We start from the raw sequence: 7,936 nt of genomic DNA, 5'->3' as shown, positions 1-7,936 counted from the left end.
TATAATGAAATCAAATTCTTAATAAGGTGTAGAATGGGTATTGATGTCAGGTATGCCGAACTGTAAAGAATTTTTAAAAGTGGCTCCATCTAGGAAAAAATACGATGTGCGCATGTAGACGACAATGCGACAGTACGATTTCGACAATGCGACAGTGTGACAATACGATGGCGACATTGCGATAGTACGATGGCGACAATGCGATAATACGATGACTCCAGTACGATAACGCGATAGTACGATGGTGACAATGCGGTTATACGATGGCGACAGTGCGATATGACTATCGCATTGTCGTCATCGTACTATCGAGTTGTCGCACTGTCGTAATCGTATTTTCGCATTGTCGCCATCGTACTATCGCACAGTCGCCATCGTATTGTCGCACTGTCGCATTGTCGTCATCGTACTGTCGCATTGTCGCCATCGTACTATCGCATTGTCGCCATCGTACGCATTGTCGCCATCGTACTATCGCATTGTCACCATCGTACTATCGCACTATCGCAGTGCCGCCCTCTGGATTTTATGTGTAACCACGATGGTCCTAACGGTATTCCGTAAATATACGACACGAACTTTTGTAAAACTACACGAATGAATTAAGTGGATCTTATTTAGTAGAACATGCTATCTCTCTTGGTTATCATTAACTGCGTTCAATAAACCTATCTATAAACAATCGATACATATTAATGTTAATCATCGCAAAGAGAGAAAAACGAGAATAAAAGAGAGACATCGAGAGAGTTCCTAAACCTAATAAAATATTAATTTGGTAGTTGGAAAGTCGATGAGCAACATACATTTTGCGCCGAAGAGCAACTTTTTAAACTGATTATTTTACAACACCTCATTCCTAGATCACTTATATCGTGGTTCATCTCGTCTTTATTATAAAGCTTAAGAGACATAGACTCATATATATATATTTACATGTATAGTTAATCATTCAGATAATTGCTGTGCCATTAAGGCGGATAAGGTCCTGTTACACATCCTTGGTGTGTAGGTCTTTCTTTTACCAAATAAAGTATTACAAATTTAATTGTTTCAAATAACTAAATGTTAAATCTTGTTTGAAAGACAACACATATCTAAGAAACAGAAACAAATGTTGTAAACGCATAACTTATCAACCGGAGATAGAGGTCAAACAGGCATTATTTACTTGGCCTGATATACCGGCCGGCGAGACATCCAACAAGATCATACGCTAAGGAACATACTAGTAGTTGTTTGGGTTATAATGCCTTCTGTTATTTTGCTTGTCATTAGATAGTATAATATATGACTTAAATGAAATAAAATTCGAAAAACACATAAATAATACAATAATATGTTGTGTTTTAATTGCTCCAAAATGGTGTATAATTTTATTTAGAACACGTACAAACTATATTTAACCCATGTATGCCTAGCGTCTATAAAAAAAGGCATTGGCAAACAGCGTTGACCCAGATGAGACGCCGCATGATTCAAGGAATTTCTGTAAGAAATATTCTTAATATAGAAATAAATATACTAGACATCCCTAATTTTGGAAATAAATTAATCCAATTTAGAAGGATGGGAGAGTCCACTAGGCATAAATGGGTTCAAAAAGCCCCTTCTGCACAAACCCCCTTATGCGCTGTCTTGCCGCTGTGCCTGACCAAAAATCCAGGGGAAATGCCCAATACTCACCATGTGTTTTTCTAATGATAAATTATGTTTTTGTGACATGGGAACCAATCCATCCTTCAGAAATATATGTGTGCATAGGCAAGATATAATAACATCCGCAAAAATGACACGCTCATGCCATAGTACAATTATGTACGGTGTTCTGTTTTCTTGCTTACGTCTTGTTGTTCTTGTTGAGCAACATCGTTCATCCCCCTGCTGAATGCTTCACATGGGATACGACTTCATAAATTCAGCTCGATTTATACGAGTATTATATTCTTAATATATTAGAAGAACTCTTTATAGAAGCAAGTCATCACACAAACGAACTATAAAAAGAGGAACAAGTCCTATATAGATTATATTAATATTTGCCGGAAAAAAATATTTCGTTCATATAGAGGCTGTGACAAGAGGTTCGAAAGGAAAAACATAATGAACATTCACACATCAACGCATATTAACTCATTTATGTCTAGCGTCAAGAAAAACGGCCTTGGCAAACAGCGTAGACCCAGATGAGACGCCGCATGATGCGGCGTCTCATCAGGGTTTGCGCTGTTTGCTTAAAGGAATTTCTGTAAGAAATATTCTAAATATAGAAATACATATACTAGACATCCCTAATTTTGGAAATAAATTGATCCAATTTAGAAGGATGGGGGAGTCCACTAGGCACAAATGGGATAAACATGCATTATGTAGACGAGTATTTGAGAATGTAAACACGTTGAATGTGCACACACCTTTACATTCAGGATCCATAAATATTGTAAACAGTACATGTACCATTGTGTACAAATTAATAAAATTGAAATTACAGTTTATTAATTCGAATTAAATTAAAATTTAAATGCTGCTTTAATTTCGTTATTGCATCCCGAGGTAAACCTGACTTGTAATTAGTGCAATTATGTTTTAGTAACATATACAATGAATAAAATACTCTGATCTGCACATGTGAATATTTAAAACATGTGTGTTTTCTGTTGTTTTCGGTGCCATTGCTTTATATGAGTTGGGTACTAACATGTTTTCCAAGAAATTGTACACGACTAACTCATTAATCTTAAGCTATTTATGACATGTCATCTTTTGAATAGTAACTTTCGGGATAAAAGCCTTAAACAAATAAAAAGTACTTTCGTACATACCTACATCTGGTGTTAAAATACATCTAACAAAAACATATTTATCCACATGTATTTTGTTCATAATGTTAAACTGATTTTTTGTTGAAAACATTAAAAGAATAATATTTGATTTAAGTTATAAGTAATATAATATGGTCTTCATATATTACCGTCATAGAAAACGGATATTGAAATCTTCATTGCTTACTGCAATAATTGTTGTATGGACACTTTATACGTTTGTTTTTTTTTGTTAAAAATACAAATATGTCATCTATTTTATAAGGTAAGGTTTCGATAACGAAATAATTATTTGAAAAGTACTTTTATCTATTGGTTAGATAATCGGTTAACCTAAAGATAAAAAAATGTAATGAAGGTTTATTTTGGATCTATTGCATGAATTACAGAGATAATAGTGTTGAAATAGAGATCCTTTGATGTCTGGTGTGCATAAAGAGAAAATGCTATGCCAATATTTGAGTTCTTACGCTTCTGAAAATAAGAAGTTCAAGTAATTTAATAACGATAAAATCATCAACGATGTGACCTTCGTAAGACCAGGGACTTAGAGTAAAAAACAGAAATCACGTTGTGCCAATAACATACAAATTATAATAAATATTTATAATGAAACCGTGTGTTTTAATAGTATCGTCTTTGATTGTTCTTGATTACGATTATCAAACGCTTTTTAAATTAAATTTTAACCAATAATAAGTGTACTTTAAAAATAAATCAAAATACTACAACGAACAATAAATTGAAGAGAAAGTACAAAGATCACGTTTTATTTGTACAGTTACTTAACCCATTTATGCCTAGCGTCTAGAACAAGGGCCTTCGCAAAAATCGTAGGGTCTGCTAGAAAAATATACTAGACATCCCTAATTTTGGAAATAAATTGATCCAATTTAGAAGTATGAGAGAGTCCACTAGGCATAAATGGGTTAACTACCGGTAACTACACGTACGCGTAACTAAATTGCATAACCAGTGCAATATTTGAAATATGTTTACTTTTCGGAAATGCAAATTTGCGCTTCCACATGTCTACATTGCCATAATGTACAGTTCACAGTTTTATGTGGTTATAATATTACATGCAACTGAACTCACTTCACAGTGCAATTTGTCTTTTTATTGTGTTCTTTCTACTGTGGCTGAAATCAATTTCTACTTTGAAAAGCTCGAAAAACTTTAAATAGACAACATAATACATAATATTTGTTTTAAAGTTTTAAAGTGACTTTCTGATTATTTGTTCTACGCAACTAGTAGGTGTCTTTGTCCAAAATATGTACTCGATCGGATCATGTTGAGAGGACTACATGAATGCCTCAGTTTGATGTGCCTCTAATCGTCAGCAATAACATCTAAATGGCGTGTCAAACGTTGCACAATTCATGATTTCCACGTTTGTTTGGTATACTATGTGTGTAATATAAAGACATATTTACAATAATAGTTATATTTAATAATGGATATTCTAAACAACGATTGGTAAAAAACAACCTTTCTCGAATATTTTCGCCAAACAATTATTTTATTCGTCGAAATTGCTAAATGTTCGCCATTAGCGAATTCGGCGAATAACAGCGGAAGCCCTGCAGTATGGCATATAAGCGCTAGAACTCGATACGAAGGGGCGAAATCGCGATGGAGCAGGAACAGGAATGTGCGAAATCACGGAATTAGTATCACGATATCGAATCGTAATATTGTGATTCGTTTCGTGGTCTATGTACGATTTTTTTTAATTGCGGAATCTGAAAACACGTATCGCAATCTCATGTAGAACATATACAAATCGTGTGTCGAGCGTGAATTATTTTAACAAAATTGCTATATTTGAATGACTTAGCGGTCATGTTTTTTAAGTACTACTGTCATTAATCGTTCTTTTGGCTTTCTTTCAAAGGGAAATCAAAGGCTATGTTTTGCCATTTTATATGACATAAAGCTGATTTTATGATGTTTATGCTTCCTGAATGCGTATTCATCCATGTCGACGACAATATATGTTTCTGGTTTTATCAGAACCAGATAAGGTTAATTATAGGATCCTTAAGTTAACGTGTTAGTTACTACTGTCGAGAAAATTTACGAAACTTCTGCAAAGTAAATCGTATACACAATGAAACAAGTTAACATGTATTTGTTCACATAATAAATATGATTTATACTCACAATTACTTCTGATGTCCGAAACATGTTTAGAATTTAAGAAGTTTAACTAATTGGGTCTAGTAATGACTTAGGATAAGTTACAACAGATTCACGCAAAACTGTCGGATGCTTAATTATTACACGAAAACGTACATTAAACACTTCGAGCATTAAGTAAAGAAAAAACATCGAATATATAAAGAAATTTAAAAGCAAGCAACTATTTTATTTTACGTGGAATTAATGATGTTAAGAATTTTAATGTGAACTCAAGATTATGTACCCCAAATTATTTGTCTGTGCCAATGGATCCGGAAGGCGTGAGTACCGTTCTCAAATTCTCAAAGTATGCTAAAGCGAAATTGCACAAAAACGATGCGAGATCGCTATATGAATGTCGCGATCTTACATAGTCCTATCGCATTATCTACGTGTGCTTTTACAAGAGGCGAAAACATGATGCGAGGGCATGAAAATAAATTGCGATATCGCGATATTATTTTCGTGATCTTGCACCCCAGCATCGAGATTTCGCTCAAGCGTATCGTGTTCTCGCGCTTTTAATCCAGAGGTCTAAATGAGAGAAGCAAACCGTGGCACGGGAGCAATGACGTACTTTGTCCCTTGTGTCAGCCATTAACAGAAATCCCTTGTTACAATCAATACAGGTAACGCAGTTACATTACCATCTATTTGTAGACTGGTCCAGTTATGCTATTATTTAATACATATTCCATCGTTTAGCTGCAATTTATATATGAACTTTTGAAAGCATATATAACATTTTAGCATCTTAATTTGACGAAATAGAACGTTTATATTATTTATAAAACTATACCACACAAATATGGTAAGTTGGTAACAGTGAATTTTGGAACGTATGCGTAATGAGTCCGAACAACACGCGTAAATTGGTAATAGTTATTTTTTATTTGTATAAAATATACGGAATATTACGCTAGTCAATTGTTCCATGACGTATCACACGAGAGGCGGAGCCTCGAGTGTGATGCGAAATAACACAAGCCACGAGACTGAATACAAACTCTTGGAACAATTGACTAGCGTAATATTCCTTTTATTATGTACACAACTAACGAAAACAGTTAACAATTGTATTTTTGCTTTAACAAAACTGACAAAACAATAACTTGAACGGTAGGCCATAGTTTATTTAAGACGCGTATGAATACAGTTTATGTAAATTACCGTGTAAACATTTGAACCGGGAAAACACAGGATTCCGACACTCTAACCTTATTGTCATCGTTAATCCAACGTTTATAACAATTAAATTGACAACTTTGATTCGATGTTTGTAACAAAAGCGTTGAAACGATATGCACTTCCACTTCTATTCTTCCATGTCTTTATCGAAACTTATTTTAAACCACACTATCGTATTGTATTCATATCGAAATTTATATTGATGCATGATAAACACACACTCTGAAAGTGAAAAACGTTCTGCATTCGTTCGTTTTAAACAAATAGTTTACTGTTAAAAAACACGACGTCCGACGACTGTCCTTAAATTCCAGAAAGTTTAAATAAAACTATTGTATTTCGTCACAGAGATGACGTCACACGATGTACTACGTTATACATTGCGTAACATGGGGGTTTCCTATTTTCGGTGCGCGTAATGTGACGTCGTTAAATGGATCGAAGAAAGTAGTCCGGCTAGTATGGTAAAACGGAATTGGAAACAGCGAGTAGCGTAATACGGGATTTTTATTTCAACGATTGATACAACCTGTATTTTGTTTAAAGCATTAAACAGGTATGTAATAAAACACATTAATTATGTAACTTTTGTTTAATAATTGTTTATGTTTTCGAAAGACTATTTATAACTCGATTAAAAGAGAAGAAAATCGATTTCATGAAGAAACTTTAGCTAATCCCTCTGTTTATAGAATGCAAATGTATGCTGTTGTTGTTTTTGTCGTAAATAATTTGACCATTTTCAAGCGATAACCCCCCTTCCTTCCATGGTCCTTTGGTTCTTCGTTGTCATAGATAATTGAAATGCATTCTCTCTCGAACAACAGATACATACCAATCACACAATCAGTTGACCAAATACGAACATATATTTCACGAATATATATTTTGCAAATGCTCATGGTTCCATAATCCCATAGATTTATCTCAAATATTTGTACAAGTGAGCAAGGTCTTTTGAAACTTATAGAGGCCAGATTTGACCAGCGTATCTCAAGACCCGCTTAAGATACCACGAAACCTTGCATGGCTTAATAGCGGAAAGGATGGCTCGAATAAGTCTCGTTATCGCATGACGCGGCTCAAACGGTACTGGGGCGACAGGAGTCGGACGAAGCGGTTAATGTTCTTCTTATCGTTAATTCTTGTACACTGGAATCCCTTTCTAACGCAACTATTATTGCCAATGAAATACCCCACTAATTCCTAATATAGTTAAACCCCAGACGTTGTAAATAATCGGTTAGACTATGGTTGTTCCTACTTTGGTTGACTTGTAAAGCTTTTCAGGTATCATTTCAATGACATGTTGAACCCATTGTTAATAGAGACACACCGTTTAATCGATGATCAATAATAATTGAATGATTTACTACACCGGTAATCTTAAAGTATACACTTTAGCGTTTGGTGTGAAAAATCAAGCTATCACGCCTATAAGATTTTATGGTATCGCCACCTATATCATATTCTACATTTTCCGATTGAAATGCAAATACATTTGTGGTTATATTAAAAGGTGATTGAAAGGGTGGATTTTAAAACCGCGGATACAAAAAGATTTACCGTAAGAAAACATTGACGCAATTTAAATATATCGGAATACCCTCTGGTTTACCTTTAAAGAAATTTACATTTAGCCGCTGGAATCGCAGCGTGTGGCCAGTATGTGCGGCTAATTATTGGATGTACTTTGTGGGAAAATACGCACTGTAACAAAAAGGAGGTACGTGTGTAAA

At 34.4% G+C, this 7,936-nt stretch overlaps 1 protein-coding gene across 1 annotated transcript in view; it reads left to right on the top strand.

Moving 5' to 3' along the window:
* The first annotated feature begins 7,591 nt into the window (after positions 1-7,591).
* Positions 7,592-7,936, top strand: part of LOC127871561 (uncharacterized) — a 61,491-nt gene continuing 61,146 nt past the window's right edge. The window contains exon 1 of the mRNA XM_052414615.1: positions 7,592-7,923. The gene's annotated coding sequence lies outside the window, so the exon portion shown is untranslated. The remainder of the gene's footprint in view (positions 7,924-7,936) is intronic.

The sequence above is a fragment of the Dreissena polymorpha genome, chromosome 3, assembly GCF_020536995.1.
Source record: "Dreissena polymorpha isolate Duluth1 chromosome 3, UMN_Dpol_1.0, whole genome shotgun sequence".
NCBI lineage: Eukaryota > Metazoa > Mollusca > Bivalvia > Myida > Dreissenidae > Dreissena > Dreissena polymorpha.
This window is presented reverse-complemented; position numbering and strand designations above follow the sequence as displayed.